The sequence below is a fragment of the Mustela putorius genome, unplaced genomic scaffold, assembly GCF_011764305.1.
Source record: "Mustela putorius furo isolate JIRA1106 unplaced genomic scaffold, ASM1176430v1.1 tig00000870_pilon_pilon_pilon, whole genome shotgun sequence".
NCBI lineage: Eukaryota > Metazoa > Chordata > Mammalia > Carnivora > Mustelidae > Mustela > Mustela putorius.
Window position 1 is genome coordinate 669,199 of NW_025421503.1, and position 18,093 is coordinate 687,291.

At 37.5% G+C, this 18,093-nt stretch overlaps 1 pseudogene; it reads left to right on the forward strand.

Moving 5' to 3' along the window:
* Nucleotides 1-245: 245 nt before the first annotated feature.
* On the forward strand, nt 246-998 carry LOC106004067 (annotated as a pseudogene).
* The last annotated feature ends 17,095 nt before the right edge of the window (nt 999-18,093 follow it).

The following is an 18,093-nucleotide window of genomic DNA, read 5'->3' on the forward strand; positions in this document are numbered from 1 at the left end:
AAAAAAAATACAGACTGATTAGTTTTATAGTGAATAAAGACATTTAATTCATATGCTAACATTCTCACTAAGGAAATTCATGCCCAAGTGACTTCACCGTTGAAAGAAGCAGCTTCAATCTTACACAAACTCTATCAAGGAAAAATACATACATCATGCATACATACAATGTTTCAGGATTTATGTATGAGGCTACCATATCATTGATAACAACATGTCAAAAAGAGCATAATGACATTAGCAAGATGGTAGAACAGAAAGTCCCAGAAGTAATTCTCTCCTAGATACATCAATATAGCAATGAAGTATGGGCAGAAAGAAAGAAAGAAACAAACAAACAAACCTACTTGAGAATTCCCAAACCCAAATAAGAAGTTGCTGTACTCCAGGAAAGCACAAATCTGAGAAGAGCTATGCTGGAATGGGTAAGAAAGGCCATTTCAATATTTTTATCTTAAGCTCATTAAACTCTTGTTCTTGCCTGGATTTTTATTTTCTTCTGGAAGCTTCAGTTTATTTGGCAAAGATATTACAAAAATATATCTATTTCTTCACCATTTTCCACAAAAACATTGGAGATACAAGCTGAAGGCAACAGTAACAAATACAAAGGTAGAGATGAAGAAGAGAATGAGGACCCACCCAAAGTAGTAGTTACTGAAGTAAAAGAAGATGCTTTTTTTTTTTAACTCCAAGAAGTGTAAACTATTTTACAAGAGATAGGTGTGGATACTTTGCATTTAAAACCTACATCAAATCAGTAGACATAACTTTTAATGTGGGCAGACACTAATTTAGGAAACATTACTGAGTGATCCCATTCCACCCCACATACCCTGTACCTGACCAGGGGAAAAAGAGCTATACTTACTGTATGTGTTCCAAACCCATCTATCAATGAGAAGAATATCACCATCCCAGTTACCATGTTAATTTAGGTAATAGACAAGGATGCAGATGAGTTCCAAAAAATTTTACTGGAGGAAAAATGTGCCTGAACATAGTTTGACTGAGAAATTGTTGCTAAATTACTGCTTTCCCACCATCCCTTAAACTTAGTCAGTTTTACTTCTCTTCAACATTCTAAGAACTTATGGATAACTTAAAACTTTTGTGAGATTAATATGTCCAATAAAATCTTTAAATGTTAAATGTTAAGAAACTGTATTACCTTTTATTAAGAACTGTCTAATGTATAAAATACATTTGAATGAAATTTTTGGAAGATTTTAAGTGTTCATTTATTAAACTGAGCACAAATTATTTCTTAATAGACTGAAATCAGAATATCAATTAGACTTCCAAAGATAGTTCCAATCCACAGGTTTTGGGGTCTGCTGCCACTGCTGGCAAGGTTTTCCAACAGACCCTGTGTCCAGAAGGAAACTTGCCTGTAGCATTATCTCTGGTGGACTTGACTGATCTGGGAGAACAGCGCTCTTTCCAAATGAATCACCCTCCCACACTGTGACAGAGATATTTTTTCTTTGTTTTATTTTATTGTTATTTTAAAGTTGAACTTTGAGTACTAAATGTCCCCCCCTCAACATTAGAGTCTTTGGCTTTTTATTTCCAGATATTGACTTTTAACCCTGTTTTACTTGATTCAGGAACTGCTTTTTTTATCCAAAGATTTTATTTACTTATTTGACAGAGAGAAAGGGAGAGAGAGAGAGAGAGAGGAGAGAGAGAACGTAGAAGCAGGAGTGGGAAAGGGAGAAGCCGGGCTCAATCCCAGTCCCCTAGAATCGTAACCCAAGCTGAAAACAGATGTTTAAAAGACTGAGCTACCCAGGAACTGGGGTTTTTTATTATTTTTTTCCTCTTTTTTAAAGATTTTATTTATTTGACAGAGATCACAAGTAGGCAGAGAGGCAGGCAGAGAGAGAGAGAAAGGGAAGCAGGCTCCCCGCTGAGCAGAGAGCCCAATGCGGGGCTCAATCCCAGGACCCCGAGATCATGACCTGAGCGGAAGGCAGAGGCTTTAACTCACTGAGCCACCCAGGCACCCCAGGAACAGTCTTTTAATTTCAAAAGGACTATGACTCAGCCATCAAAAAGAATGAAATCTTGTCATTTGCAACCACATGGATGGAACTAAAGGGTAATATGCTAAGCAAAATAAGTCAGTCAGAGAAAGAAAAAAAAACATATGATTTCATGTTAAGAAACAAAACATATAAATATAGTGGAAAGGAAAGAAAAATATAATAAGATGAAAATTGAGAGGAAGGCAAACCATAAAAAATGCTGAACTCTAGGAAACAAACTAAAGGTAGCTGAGGTGGAGTGGAGGGAAGGAATAACTGGGTGGGTATTAAGGAGGGCACTTGATGCAATGAGCACTGGGTATTATGCAACTGATAAATCACTAAGTTCTACCTCTGAAACTAGGAAAAGAAAAAAGGAACAAGTGGCTTGTTTGGTTTTGTAGATGGGGTTTTGTAGTTTCATTCATGAGGTACTGGTTACTTCTGTATTCCCCTACAAACTAACAGAATAGAGGGAGATTCCCAGGAATGAGTTTTAAAAGCACAAATTTGGCAGCTTATAGTTTATGGACCATGGACAGCAAACCTTAGTAAAAAAAAAGAAAGTTAAGTCAAAGTTAAACAATAATACAAAAGAAAAAGAATATGTCTTAGTTATTTGCACTATGATAAACCCTATAGATCTAAGAGCTACTTATTACTTAAAGTCCTAGGAGATTTCGTTACACATGAACCATGTGAATTAACCAGGAAACATGCAATAAGGTAATGGAATTAAAATTCTCTGTATAAATGTTGCCTTTAGCTTTAGAGAGAAGTATATTCTATATTTTATATATAAAATTTCCATTTACTTTTTTAAGAGTAAGGTATTTAGTATGTCTATTTGGAAAGGAGCCGTGGTTATGTACAAGAATATCTGTGTCATTTCTCCATAGCTGTTATGTAACTAATCTGAGTATTCTTTGAAGACTCTTGGCACATGAATTAGACGCAGATTTTAATGTTTAAATGTCTAATTTTATTCCTTATTAATCTTTTTTTAGATTATTTATTTATTTATTTGACAGAGATCACAGGTAGGCAGAGAGACAGGCAGAGAGAGAGGAGGAAGCAGGTTCCCCGCTGAGCAGAAAGCCTGATGCGGGGCTCGATCCCAGGACCCTGGAGATCATGACCTGAGCCGAAGGCAGAGGTTTAACCCACTGAGCCACCCAGGCGCCCCTTCCTTATTAATCATTTAACACTGGTACCAAATAATCCTGTTTAAAGCCTCAGCGTCTTTCTCTGAGTGTTCACACACATACCCCGATCTTCAGTATATAATGTCTTCTGACTTAGAACACTCAAAATAATTATAAATAGTACAGTTTTTAAAAGAAGTTATAATTTTTAGGGGTCCCTGGGTGGCTCAGTGGGTTAAGCATCTGCCTTCAGCTCAGGTCATGATCCCAGGGTCCTGGGATAGAGCCCCACATCAGGCTCTCTGCTCAAAAGGGAGCCTGCTTACTCCTTTCTCTCTGCCTACTTGTAATCTCTCTCCGTCAGATAAATAAATAAAATATTAAAAAAAAGAAGTTACAACTTTTAGATATGAAGGGAACAGGGAAACAATTTTATGATTAAATATGTTAACTCAAACACTTCAGGTATAGTAGTTGGCCCAACATTTATCGTGAGATTCCTGCACTACTGTTTTCTGATTCCAGTAAAGAATTTGTCCCAGTGTGTGACTCTGGATAAATACAGAAAAAGAAGTAGGCTTACACATTTATGGGATGTGGTCAAATTCACATTGAGAGAGCTAAAGAATGAGTGGCAATTACTTTTGGTTTTTCTTTTTTCTTTCTTTCTTTCTTTTTTTTAAATTGAGAATATTTGTGAGTTTTTGTTACAGGGGATTTATAGTAAACTGGTGGTCAATACTGTCACAGCAATAGTGGCCCTGCTTCTTCACTGTAGGTTTATCTAACTGTTAGAAGGATCAGAAAATACAGGGCATGGATATCATCTAGTGTGTCCCACCTTAGCCACACATACTCCCATGGTCCCCAGGAGATGGTAGATCTCTCAGGTACCTTCAGGAGTACCACAGTGCCAATGAAAACATCAGGATTCAGTCACCTGTAACCAACCACCAAAAGGATGGTTTATATATTTTTAAATTAGTGAATATACATGGATTTTTCCCTTAACATTCCCAGCAGATCGCTGTTGCTAAGACTCAGTGTTGAAGTGAGAATTACAGGGACAAATGTGATGCATGTGCCATAACTTACAATGTGATATTTCCTTCATGTCACTTCTGCTCTACAAAGTTCATGGTCTCCACTTTAATCATGTATTAATACATAAAGAGCCTAACGGTATGTGGATTTTACTGTAAACTCTAAATACTTGTATGTTACTTGGAGGAGGGGTCCTTTTGGCCCCTAGAGAGCTCACCATCTCTTCCTCTACTGTATTAATAGCTAAATTTTGCCACATTGGTTTAGTTGGATTTATTTTTAACATAATATTAGAAATGTGGCTTTAAAATATTTAATGTAGACAAACTTTTATGTTTAGTTAGAGAAGCTATGAAGTATACTATCTACATGGCCTGAAGTGTGGTGTTTTTAATCCATAGCCTATGCGATACAGCAAAGGCGGTCCTAAGGGGGAAATATATAGCCATCCAAGCATCCCTCAAAAAAAATTGAAAAATCCAGAACACACCAGCTGTCTCTACACCTTAAAGAACTGGAGAATAAACAACAAATCAAACCAACTCCACACATAAGAAGGGAAATCATCAAGATTAGAGCTGAGATCAATGAGGTAGAAACCAGAGATACAGTAGAACGTATCAATGAAACTAGAAGCTGTTTTTTGAAAGAATCAATAAGATTGATAAACCATTGGCCACACTAATTTAAAAGAAAAGAGAGAAAGCCCAAATTCATAAAATTATGAATGAAAAGGGAGAGATCACAACGAACACCAAGGAAGTAGAAACAATCATCAGGCGTTATTATCAACAGTTATATGCCAATAAGCTAAGCAACCTAGATGAAATGGATGCATTCCTGGAAAAAAATAAACTACCAAAATTGAACCAGGAAGAAATCGACAACCTGAATAAACTGATATCTAGTGATGAGATTGAAGCAGTGATCAAAAACCTCCCAAAAAACAAGAGCCCAGGACCTGATGGATTCCCTGGGGAATTCTACCAAACGTTCAAAGAAGAAATAACACCTATTCTCCTGAATCTGTTTCAAAAAATTGAAGCAGAAGGAAAACTTCCAGACTCTTTTTATGAAGCCAGCATTACCCTGATCCCCAAATCAGGCAAAGCCCCTACCAAATAGGAGAATTTCAGACCAATATCACTGATGAATATGGATGCTAAGATTATTAATCTTTAATTCTAAATCCATTTGTGTTACATCTTGACAAATGCTGAGCATCCCAATGAACTTTTTAAAAATTGTTATGTGTCCATCTCATCCTTTTGAACATTCCCCAGTAAGCAGAAAATTGAGCATTGTGCTGTCTTTATTATTAGAATTATAGGTTGAAAATGTGTGTCCAATTTTTAAAGAAGTTTCAGATTGGGTTTTCCACGGAAGGACAAGAGTGTCAACCATTTATGAACTGATTTTCTTTAAAAGGATTATAGTTTTGAAATTTCAGTTCTAAATCATATTTTTTATATGCTGCATGCAAGAAAAAAATCTACCTGTTCTGGGGTAGAGAAAAAAATTCCACCTTAATATTAGAATTCAAAACAATTACTGTAATAACTGAGAAAGCCTTTTTGATTTAGTGTTAAAGTTAAATGAGTTGTTTCCTTTTGAGCATTTGCCAGTTATTCTTTATTTCAGAACACTCGAAATGCAAGCATAGTGCATTTGAAGGCTTTGCAAACTAAATAGCTTACTCCCAAACCCCCAGGTATTCATTCTCATTCTCAAAGTGAAAATTTGTAGCAGAAATTGATATGTCTTGTGGTACTAGTAGGTGATTGTGAGGAGTCTCTCCAAACGTCTTCATGTCCAGTATTCTAAGCATTTGTATATTCTTGGCCAGAGGCAATCATGTTAAGGAATGTAGATTCTGCTTGGTGCACACCCAAGTGTAACAGTGATGTAAAACCTCTTAGCAATTAAATAAATAAGTTGTTTGTTTTCTATTTTACAATAGGAAAATATTTTCTAGAACTAAAATACCTGAATTGTCAGACAATGTAATCTCAGTTTTCATTAGTTTTTGAGGAAGTGTAATAATCCATGAAATGTCAACAAATAGAAAGCAAAAAAAAAAACTGAAAAGAACACACAGAGGCAGTAAATAAAGAAAAGATATTTTATGCAAATAGAAACCAAAATGAAACAAAAGTGGTCATGCTTATATCAGATAAAAGAGATTTTAAATCACTGTCAAAAGAGACAAAAAGAACAACATTACATAAATGACTAAAGGGTTAATTCACCAAGAAGGTATAATAATTAAAAATAAATGTGCACTCAACATCATTACACCCAAATATATGAAGCAAATATTCACAGAACTGATGAGAGAAATACATAGCAACAAATAATGGTAGGAGCATTCAATATTTCACTTTCAATAATGGATAGAACATCCAGATAGAAGATCAAGGAAAAGGAGAATCTGAACATGGATCTAACAGACATAAAACAAATTCTACCCAACATCAGCAGAATACATATTCTTCTCAAGCACACATGGAACATTCTCCAAGAGAAATCACATTTTAGGTCACAAGATAAATCTTGACAAATTTAAGATTGATATCATACCAAGTACCTTTTCTGACTACAGTAAAATGAACTAGAAATTACTGATCAGAGGAAAACTGGAAAATTCAGGAAATGTGGAAATTTAACACACATTTTTAAAAGATTTTATTTATTTATTTGACAGACAGAGATCACAAGTAGGCAGAGAGGCAGATAGAGAGAGAGGGAAGCAGGCTCCCTGCTGAGCAGAGAGCCCGATGCGGAGCTCGATCCCAGGACCCTGGGACCATGACCCAAGCTGAAAGCAGAGGCTTTAACCCACTGAGCCACCCAGGTTCCCCTGAACACACATTTTTGAAAAAGTAATAAGCCAAAGAGAAAATCAAAGGGAAATTAGAAAATATTTTGATACAAATTGGGGCGCCTGGGTGGCTCAGTATTTAAGTGTCTGCCTTTGGCTCATATCGTGTTACCAGTGTCCTAGGATAGAATCCCTCATTGGACTCCATGTTTGGCAGGAACTGCTTCTCTCTTCCCCACTCCCCCTGCTTATGTTCCCTCTCTCACTGTGTCTCTCTCTGTCAAATAAATAAAATCTTTAAAAAATATTTTGATACACATGAAAATGGAAACACAACACACAATTCTTTTTGTTGTTGTTGTTGTTTTAAACACTTTTTTATGTTCAGTTAGCCACTGTACAGTACATGATTAGTTTTTGATGTAGTGTTCAATGATTCATTAGTTAAGTATAACAACTGGTGCTCATCACAACATGTGCCCTCCTCAATACCCACCACCCTCTTACCCCCTTCCCCCACCCTCCTCCCCTCTGAGAACCTCAGATTATTTCAGAGTGCCCATAGTCTTTCATGGCTCATCTCTCTCTCTGCTTTCTCCCCTTTTGGATTTCCCTACCTTCCTCTATCATCCTCCGTGCTATTGCTTATGTTTCACATATGAGTGAAACCATATGATATTTGTTTGTCTCTGCTTGATTTACTTGACTTAATATAACCCCTCCAGTTCCATCCATGTCAAATCTTATGGGATGCAGCAAAAGCAATACTAAGAGTAAAGTTTATAGTTTTAAACACCTACCTTGGAAAAGAAAAAAAAAACAACTCATACAATATAACTTTACAACTCAAAAATTAGAAGAAGACAAATCTAAGCCCAATGTTAGCAGAAGGAAAGATAAACAAGATTAGAGTAAACATAAAGGAAATAATGAATATGAAAACAAAAAAATAAAGCCAAGCATTTTTATTAGAAAATATAAACAAAATAGGCAAATCCTTAGCTAGATTAAGAAAAAAGAGAGAAAACATAAATAAATAAAATCAAAATCAACACGTTACAATTGATGCCATAGAAATTAAAAATGATTACAAGACTACGATGAGCAATTATGTGCCAACAAATTAGATAACTTAGAAGAAATAGGTACATCCCTAGAAACATGTCACCTACCAAGATTTGTTTTGACAGACTAATAACAAATTAGGAGATTAAATCAATAATCGAAACTCTCCCCAAAAAAGAAAAGCCTGGAACCAGATCGCATCACTGGTATGTTATTAAAACATTTAAAGAAGAAGCAATGCTAATCCTTCTCAAACTCCTCCAAAAAACTAAATAGAAGGAAACACTTCACTTATTTTAATGTAGCTAATGTTACTCAGATATCAAAGCCAGACACAAGAAAACTAAATTACAGGCCAATATCCAGGATGAACATAGATGTAAAACTCCTTAACAAAATAATAGAAAATCAAATGCAATAGCACATTAAAACATGAGTAAGTGGAATTTATCCTAGGGAATTCAAGGATGGTTTAGCAAATGAAAATCAATGTTATAAAACACATTAATAGAATGAACAATAAAATTCACATGAACATCTTAAGAGATGCAGAAAAAGCACTTAACAAAGCAACACACTTTCTTTATTTTATTTTATTTGTCAGAGAGAGAGAGAAGCAGGGGGAGCAGCAGGTAGAGGGAGAAGTAGTTTCCATGCTGAACAGGGAGCCCAAAGTGGGACTCTATCCCAGAACCCTGGGATCATGAACTGAGCCAAAGTCAGATGCCTAAGTGACTGAGCCACTCAGGCATCCCAAAACAGTACACTTTAAAATAAAATATTCAATAACAATAAATTGTAAGAAATTGTTCCAGCACTATATATAGTGTGTGTGTGTGTGTGTCTCACAGTTAACATCACATTTAACAGTAAAAAACTGAAAATGATTCCTCTAAAACTGAGAACAAAACAACAGTGCCCACAATCACTACTTCTATTCAACATAATACTAGAAATCCTTCTCAGAGCAATTAAGAATGAAAAATAAATGAAAGATATTTAAATAAGAAAGGAAGAAATACAATTATCTCTGGTCACAGATTACATGATTTATATGTAGAAAACTTAAAGGATTATGCACACACACATATAAGCAGTACAAAATAGCAGCAAAGTTGAAAAATACAAAATTAGTATGCAAAAATCAGTGGGGTTTCTATACACTGATACAACAAACAATCCAAAAAAGAAATTCAAAAAAATATAACATCAAAAAGGATAAAATACTAAAAATAAATTTAACCAAGAAGGCAAAGATTCATACACCGATAACTACAAAACATTGCTGAAAAAAATTAAAGACTCAAATAAATGGAAAGACATCCTTTTAATGGTTTGGAAGACTTGATATTGTTAAAATATCCAGCCTACACATTTCCATTTCAAAACATACTACAAAGCTACAATTATCAAAATAGTATAGTATTGACACAAGGGCAGATATTTAAATCAATAGATCGGAATAGAGAGGCCAGAACTAAACACATACATATATGGTGAAATGATCTTCCACAAGGGAGCCAAAGCTGCATAATGGAATGGATTATCTCTTCAACAAATAGTGATGGGAAAACTGGGTATCAACACACCAAAAGATTGAATTAGAACTTATCTTACATCATACACAAAAATTAACTCAAAATGGATTAAAAACTTAAACTTGTGATATGAAATTACAAAATTCCTAATCAAAAACACAGGGGATAGGGGCGCCTGGGTGGCTCAGTGGGTTAAGCCGCTGCCTTCGGCTCAGGTCATGATCTCAGGGTCCTGGGATCGAGTCCCACATAGGGCTCAGAGAGCCTGCTTCCCTCTCTCTCTCTCTGCCTGCCTCTCCATCTACTTGTGATTTCTCTCTGTCAAATAAATAAATAAAATCTTTAAAAAAAAACATAGGGGATAATTTCATGTCATTGTATTTAGCAATAATTCCTTGGATGTGATACCAAAAACACTGGCAACTAAAACAAAAATAGACAACTGTGCTACTTGAAACTAAAAAGTTTCTGTACATTAAAAAGCAATCAACAGAGTGAAAAAGTAGTCTATGAAATGGGTGAAAATATATACAAACCATATTTCTAATAAGGGAATGATATCTAAAATATACAAAGAACTCCTACAACTTAATGACAGAAACAAATGATTCAATTAAAAAGTAGACAAAGGAACTGAATAGTCCTTTCTCCAAAGAAGACATACAAATAGCAGCTGGTATATGGAAAGAAGCTTAATATTTCTAATAATTAGGAAAATGCAAATCAAAGCTATAATGAAGTAGTATCTCTGATTGGTTAGAGTGGCCATTACTTAAAAAGGAAAGGAATGAAAATGGAAATAGCAAGTTTTAGAAAGGATATAAAAAATCTGAACTTTTCTGCCCTCTTTTTAGAAATGTAAAATGGTGCAGTCATTATGGAAAACAGTATTTTAGATTCTCAAAAATATAAAAATAGAATTACCATAGAACTTCTTAGGGTTCATTGAAAATACTTGAAATCAGGATCTTGAATAGATATGTGTACGCCATGTTCATTATAGCATTATTCACAATAGCCAGTAGCCAGAAACAATCTAAATATTCACAAAAAAAATGTGGTATGTGAGAGACTGGGAAGATGGTAGAATAGGAGACCCCTAAACTCACCTCACCCCACATAATTAAGAATATAACATTCACATTAGCATAAAAAAATACAGAAAATGACCCAAAAAATGGAAGTATGAATTCCACAGCTAAAGGTATAGAAGATAGGCAGAGCAGACAAACAGTGGGGAGTTAAAAGGGCTCCAGCTCTCATTAGTTGGGAAGGAGCTGTGGGTACAGAGAAGGGTCGGAAACATAGTGTCACACCAGGGAGCCCATATGAGGAAGTTGAATCCCCATAACATATGGCTTTGAATGCAAGAGGGGACGGATTTCATGATTTCTTATAACCTGAAGGACATAAAGCCTGGAATTGTAAAAAGTCAGTGGGCCAGTCTCTGTGAGAGCTCAGAGGGCATTAGGAAACTGAGCCCATGCCCTTAAATAGACAACACTACAAACAGACAGCAGAGATCCCGTATAGAAGCAGCAGTTTGGGGAGGAGTCAAGATGGCGGAGAAGTAGCAGGCTGTGACTACTTCAGCTAGCAGGAGATCAGCTAGATAGCTTATCTAAAGATTGCAAACACCTGAAAATCCATTGGCAGATCGAAGAGAAGAAGAACAGAAATTCTGGAAACAGAAAAACAACCACTTTCTGAAAGGTAGGACCAGCGGAGAAGTGAATCCAAAGCGACGGGAAGATAGACCCCGGGGGGAGGGGCCAGCTCCCGGCAAGCGGCAGAGCAACAGCACACAAAATCAGGACTTTTAAAAGTCTGTTCCGCTGAGGGATATCACTCCAGAGGCTACCCGGGGCGAAGCCCACTCGGGGTCAGCGGGGCCTCAGGTCCCGCAGGGTCACAGAAGGATCAGGGGTGTCTGAGTGTCGCAGAGCTTGCAGGTATTGGAACAGGAAAGCCAGCTACAGAGACAGAGCCGACAGTAAGCTCACAGCTTGGTGTACCTTGAACCGGCCGCAGGCTCGGTGAGCTCGGAGCGCGGCAGGAGGTCAGGCAGACCGGAGTAACTGGGCGCTGTTCTCTGAGGACGCACTGAGGAATGGGGCCCTGGGCTCTCGGCTCCTCCAGGCCGGAGACCAGGAGGCCGCCATTTGTGCTCCCGTCCTCCGGAACTCTACGGAAAGCGATCAGGGAACAAAAGCTCCTGAAAGCAAACCCAAGCGGATTACTCACACCGGCCCGGGTAAGGGCCGTGCAATTCCGCCTGGGGCAAAGACACTTGAGAATCACTACAACAGGCCCCTCCCCCAGAAGATCAACAAGAAATCCAGCCGAGGCCAAGTTCACCTACCAAGGAGTGCGGTCTCAATACCAAGGAGAGCAGAAGAATTCCAGAGGAGGAGAAAGCCAAGCACAGAACTCGTGGCTTTTTCCCTGTGATATTTTTTAGTCTTGCAGTTAATTTAATTTTTTTCGTTTTCATTTTTTGTTTTTTTTTTCTCGCCTTCGGGTAAAATTTTTTTTTTTAACTTTTACCTTTTGCTTTTTTAACGTTTTTTAACTAGTTTATCTAATATATATATTTTTTCTTTTTTATATTTTTCTAATGTTTTTTCTTTTTTTTTAATTCTTTTCTTTTCTTTTTTTTTCTTTTTTCTTTTTTTTTCCTTTCTTCCTTTTTGAACCTCTTTTTATCCCCTTTCTCCCCCCTCACGATTTGGGATCTCTTCTAATTTGGTTAAAGCATATTTTCCTGGGGTTGTTGCCACCCTTTTAGTATTTTCCTTACTCCGTCATATACTCTTATCTGGGCAAAATTACAAGACGGAAAAATCCAACAAAAAAAAAAAGAATAAGAGGCAGTACCGAAGGCTAGGGACCTAATCAATACAGACATTGGTAATATGTCAGATCTAGAGTTCAGAATGAAGATTCTCAAGGTTCTAGCCGGGCTCGAAAAAGGCATGGAAGATATTAGAGAAACCCTCTCGGGAGATATAAAAGCCCTTTCTGGAGAAATAAAAGAACTAAAATCTAACCAAGTTGAAATAAAAAAAAGCTATTAATGAGGTGCAATCAAAAATGGAGGCTCTCACTGCTAGGATAAATGAGGCATAAGAAAGAGTTAGTGATATAGAAGACCAAATGACAGAGAATAAAGAAGCTGAGCAAAAGAGGGACAAACAGCTACTGGAACACGAAGGGAGAATTCGAGAGATAAGTGACACCATAAGACGAAACAACATTAGAATAATTGGGATTCCAGAAGAAGAAGAAAGAGAGAGGGGAGCAGAAGGTATACTGGAGAGAATTATTGGGGAGAATTTCCCCAATATGGCAAAGGGAACGAGCATCAAAATTCAGGAGGTTCAGAGAATGCCCCTCAAAATCAATAAGAATAGGCCCACACCCCGTCACCTAATAGTAAAATTTACAAGTCTCAGTGACAAAGAGAAAATCCTGAAAGCAGCCCGGGAAAAGAAGTCTGTAACATACAATGGTAAAAATATTAGATTGGCAGCTGACTTATCCACAGAGACCTGGCAGGCCAAAAAGAGCTGGCATGATATTTTCAGAGCACTAAACGAGAAAAACATGCAGCCAAGAATACTATATCCAGCTAGGCTATCATTGAAAATAGAAGGAGAGATTAAAAGCTTCCAGGACAAACAAAACCTGAAAGAATTGGCAAACACCAAACCAGCTCTACAGGAAATATTGAAAGGGGTCCTCTAAGCAAAGAGAGAGCCTACAAGTGGTAGATCAGAAAGGAACAGAGACCATATACAGTAACAGTCAGCTTACAGGCAATACAATGGCACTAAATTCATATCTCTCAATAGTTACCCTGAATGTTAATGGGCTAAATGCCCCAATCAAAAGACACAGGGTATCAGAATGGATAAAAAACAAAACCCATCTATATGTTGCCTCCAAGAAACTCATTTTAAGCCCGAAGACACCTCCAGATTTAAAGTGAGGGGGTGGAAAAGAATTTACCATGCTAACGGACATCAGAAGAAAGCAGGAGTGGCAATCCTTATATCAGAACAATTAGATTTTAATCCAAAGACTATAATAAGAGATGAGGAAGGACACTATATCATACTCAAAGGGTCTGTCCAACAAGAAGATTTAACCATTTTAAATATCTATGCCCCAACGTGGGAGCAGCCAACTATATAAACCAATTAATAACAAAATCAAAGAAACACATCAACAATAATACAATAATAGTAGGGGACTTTAACACTCCCCTCACTGAAATGGACAGATCATCCAAGCAAAAGATCAGCAAGGAAATAAAGGCCTTAAACGACACACTGGACCAGATGGACATCACAGATATATTCAGAACATTTCATCCCAAAGCAACAGAATACACATTCTTCTCTAGTGCACATGGAACATTCTCCAGAATAGATCACATCCTGGTTCCTAAATCAGGACTCAACCGGTATCAGAAGATTGGGATCATTCCCTGCATATTTTCAGACCACAATGCTCTAAAGCTAGAACTCAACCACAAAAGGAAGTTTGGAAAGAAGCCAAATACATGGAGTCTAAACAGCATCCTTCTAAAGAATGAATGGGTCAACCGGGAAATTAAAGAAGAATTGAAAAAAATCATTGAAACAAATGATAATGAAAATACAACGGTTCAAAATCTGTGGGACACAACAAAGGCAGTCCTGAGAGGAAAATATATAGTGGTACAAGCCTTTCTCAAGAAACAAGAAAGGTCTCAGGTACACAACCTAACCCTACACCTAAAGGAGCTGGAGAAAGAACAAGAAAGCAACCCTAAGCCAAGCAGGAGAAGAGAAATCATAAATATCAAAGCAGAAATCAATGAAATAGAAACTAAAAAAACAATAGAACCAATCAATGAAACTAGGAGCTGGATCTTTGAAAGAATTAATAAAATTGATAAACACCTGGCCCGACTTATCAAAAAGAAAAGAGAAAGGACCCAAATAAATAAAATCATGAATGAAAGAGGAGAGATCACAACTAACAACAAAGAAATACAATCTATTATAAGAAAATACTATGAGCAACTCTACGGCAACAAATTTGACAATCTGGACGAAATGGATGCATTCCTAGAAACATATAAACTACCACAACTGAACCAGGAAGAAATAGAAAGCCTGAACAGACCCATAACCAGTAAGGAGATTGAAACAGTCATTAAAAATCTCCAAACAAACAAAAGCCCAGGGCCAGACGGCTTCCCGGGGGAATTCTACCAAACATTTAAAGAAGAACTAATTCTTATTCTCCTGAAACTGTTCCAAAAAATAGAAATGGAAGGAAAACTTCCAAACTCATTTTATGAGGCCAGCATCACCTTGATCCCCAAACCAGACAAGGATCCCATCAAAAAAGAGAGCTATAGACCAATATCCTTGATGAACACAGATGCGAAAATACGCAACAAAACACTAGCCAATAGGATTCAACAGTACATTAAAAAGATTATTCACCACGACCAAGTGGGATTTACTCCAGGGCTGCAAGCTTGGTTCAACATCCACAAATCAGTCAATGTGATACAACACATCAATAAAGGAAAGAACAATAACCATATGATACTCTCAATAGATGTTGAAAAAGCATTTGACAAAGTATAGCATTCCTTCCTGAACAAAACTCTTCAAAGTGTAGAAATAGAGGGCACATACCTCAATATCATCAAAGCCATCTATGAAAAACCCACTGCAAATATCATTCTCAATGGAGAAAAACTGAAAGCTTTTCCGCTAAAGTCAGGAACACGGCAAGGATGTCCATTATCACCACTGCTATTCAACATAGTACTAGAGGTCCTAGCCTCAGCATCAGACAACAAAAGGAAATTAAAGGCATCCAAATCGGCAAAGAAGAAGTCAAATTATCACTCTTCGCAGATGATATGATACTATATGTGGAAAACCCAAAAGACTCCACTCCAAAACTGCTAGAACTTGTACAGGAATTCAGTAAAGTGACAGGATATAAAACGAATGCGCAGAAATCAGTTGCATTTCTCTACACCAACAGCAAGACAGAAGAAAGAGAAATTAAGGAGTCAATCCCATTTACAATTGCACCCCAAACCATAAGGTACCTAGGAATAAACCTAACCAAAGAGGCACAGAATCTATACTCAGAAAACTATAAAGTACTCATGAAAGAAATGAGGAAGACACAAAGAAATGGAAAAATGTTCCCTGCTCCTGGATTGGAAGAATAAATATTGTGAAAATGTCTATGCTACCTAAAGCAATCTACACATTTAATGCAATTCCTATCAAAGTACCATCCATCTTTTTCAAAGAAATGGAACAAATAATCCTTAAATTTATATGGAACCAGAAAAGACCTCGAATAGCCAAAGGGATATTGAAAAAGAAAGCCAACGTTGGTGGCATCACAATTCCGGACTTCAAGCTCTATTACAAAGCTGTCATCATCAAGACAGCATGGTACTGGCACAAAAACAGACACATAGATCAATGGAACAGAATAGAAAGCCCATAAATAGACTCTCCACTCTACGGTCAACTAATCTTCGACAAAGCAGGAAAGAATGTCCAATGGAAAAAATACAGCCTCTTCAATAAATGGTGCTGGTTAAATTGGACAGCCACATGCAGAAAAATGAAATTGGACCATTTCCTTACACCACACACAAAAATAGACTCAAAATGGATGAAGGACCTCAATGTGAGAAAGGAATCCATCCAAATCCTTGAGGAGAACACAGGCAGCAACCTCTTCGACCTCAGCCGCAGCAACATCTTCCTAGGATCAACGCCAAAGGCAAGGCAAGCAAGGGCAAAAATGAACTATTGGGATTTCATCAAGATCAAAAGCTTTTGCACAGCAAAGGAAACAGTTAACAAAATCAAAAGACAACTGACAGAATGGGAGAAGATATTTGCAAACGACATATCAGATAAAGGACTAGTGTCCAGCATCTATAAAGAACTTAGCAAACTCAACACCCAAAGAACAAATAATCCAATCAAGAAATGGGCAGAGGACATGAACAGACATTTCTGCAAAGAAGACATCCAGATGGCCAACAGACACATGAAAATGTGCTCCATATCACTTGGCATCAGGGAAATACAAATCAAAACCACAATGAGATATCACCTAACACCAGTCAGAATGGCTAAAATCAACAAGTCACGAAATGACAGATGCTGGCAAGGATGTGGAGAAAGGGGAACCCTCCTACACTGTTGGTGGGAATGCAAGCTGGTGCAGCCACTCTGGAAAACAGCATGGAGGTTCCTCAAAATGTTGAAAATAGAACTGCCCTATGACCCAGCAATTGCACTATTGGGTATTTACCCTAAAGATACAAACGTAGTGATCCAAAGGGGCACATGCACCCGAATGTTTATAGCAGCAATGTCCACAATAGCCAAAGTATGGAAAGAACCTAGATGTCCATCAACAGATGAATGGATCAAGAAGATGTGGTATATATACACAATGGAATACTATGCAGCCATCAAAAGAAATGAAATCTTGCCATTTGCGACAACATGGATGGAACTAGAGCGTATCATGCTTAGCGAAATAATCAAGCAGAGAAAGACAACTATCATATGATCTCCCTGATATGAGGAAGTGGTGATGCATCATGGGGGCTTAAGTGGGTAGGAGAAGAATAAATGAAACAAGATGGGATTGGGAGGGAGACAAATCACAAGTGACTCTTAATCTCACAAAACAAACTGAGGTTTGCTGGGGGAGGGGGGTTGGGAGAAGGGGGTGGTATTATGGACATTGGGGAGGGTATGTGCTTTGGTGAGTGCTGTGAAGTGTGTAAACCTGGTGATTCACCGACCTGTACCCCTGGGGATAAAAATATATGTTTATAAAAATAAAAAATTAAAAAGAAAATAGCAGCAGCAGTTTGAAAAACACCTGGGACAAACAGAACGGGATGTTATCTACTCATCTCAGTGCATGCCCAGAAAAGCAGGAATCATAGGGAGACACCTCTAGGAACAACATATGTGTAAAGCACCATTTCCCTCTCCTACCCCTCAGTATAAACATACAACCAACTTCAGAAACCAGCACAGCACAAACACCCCTTACCTAAGTTGTTTAAACCAAGTCCTTGCCCTCTCACACATCAGAGGACCCACAATTTCCAGTCACTATTGCCTCAGTCTTAGCACTGTGGGTTCCTTCCCTGGAAGACCAGTATTAGCACCACCAATACCATGTCTCCCAACTTATAAGTTTCGTGATGCCAGCATCAGGCCCTGCAGAAGCCCTAGGCACATAACAGAGTTAAAAATATACACCTCACCCATGTGATCTTGGTCCCAGCAGCCTTAGAAGTTCTCATTCCCAAGCATACCAGTACATAACTTGCTTAAACTATGCCCTATTCCAGCAAGGGACCAAACACTGCAAAATATTGG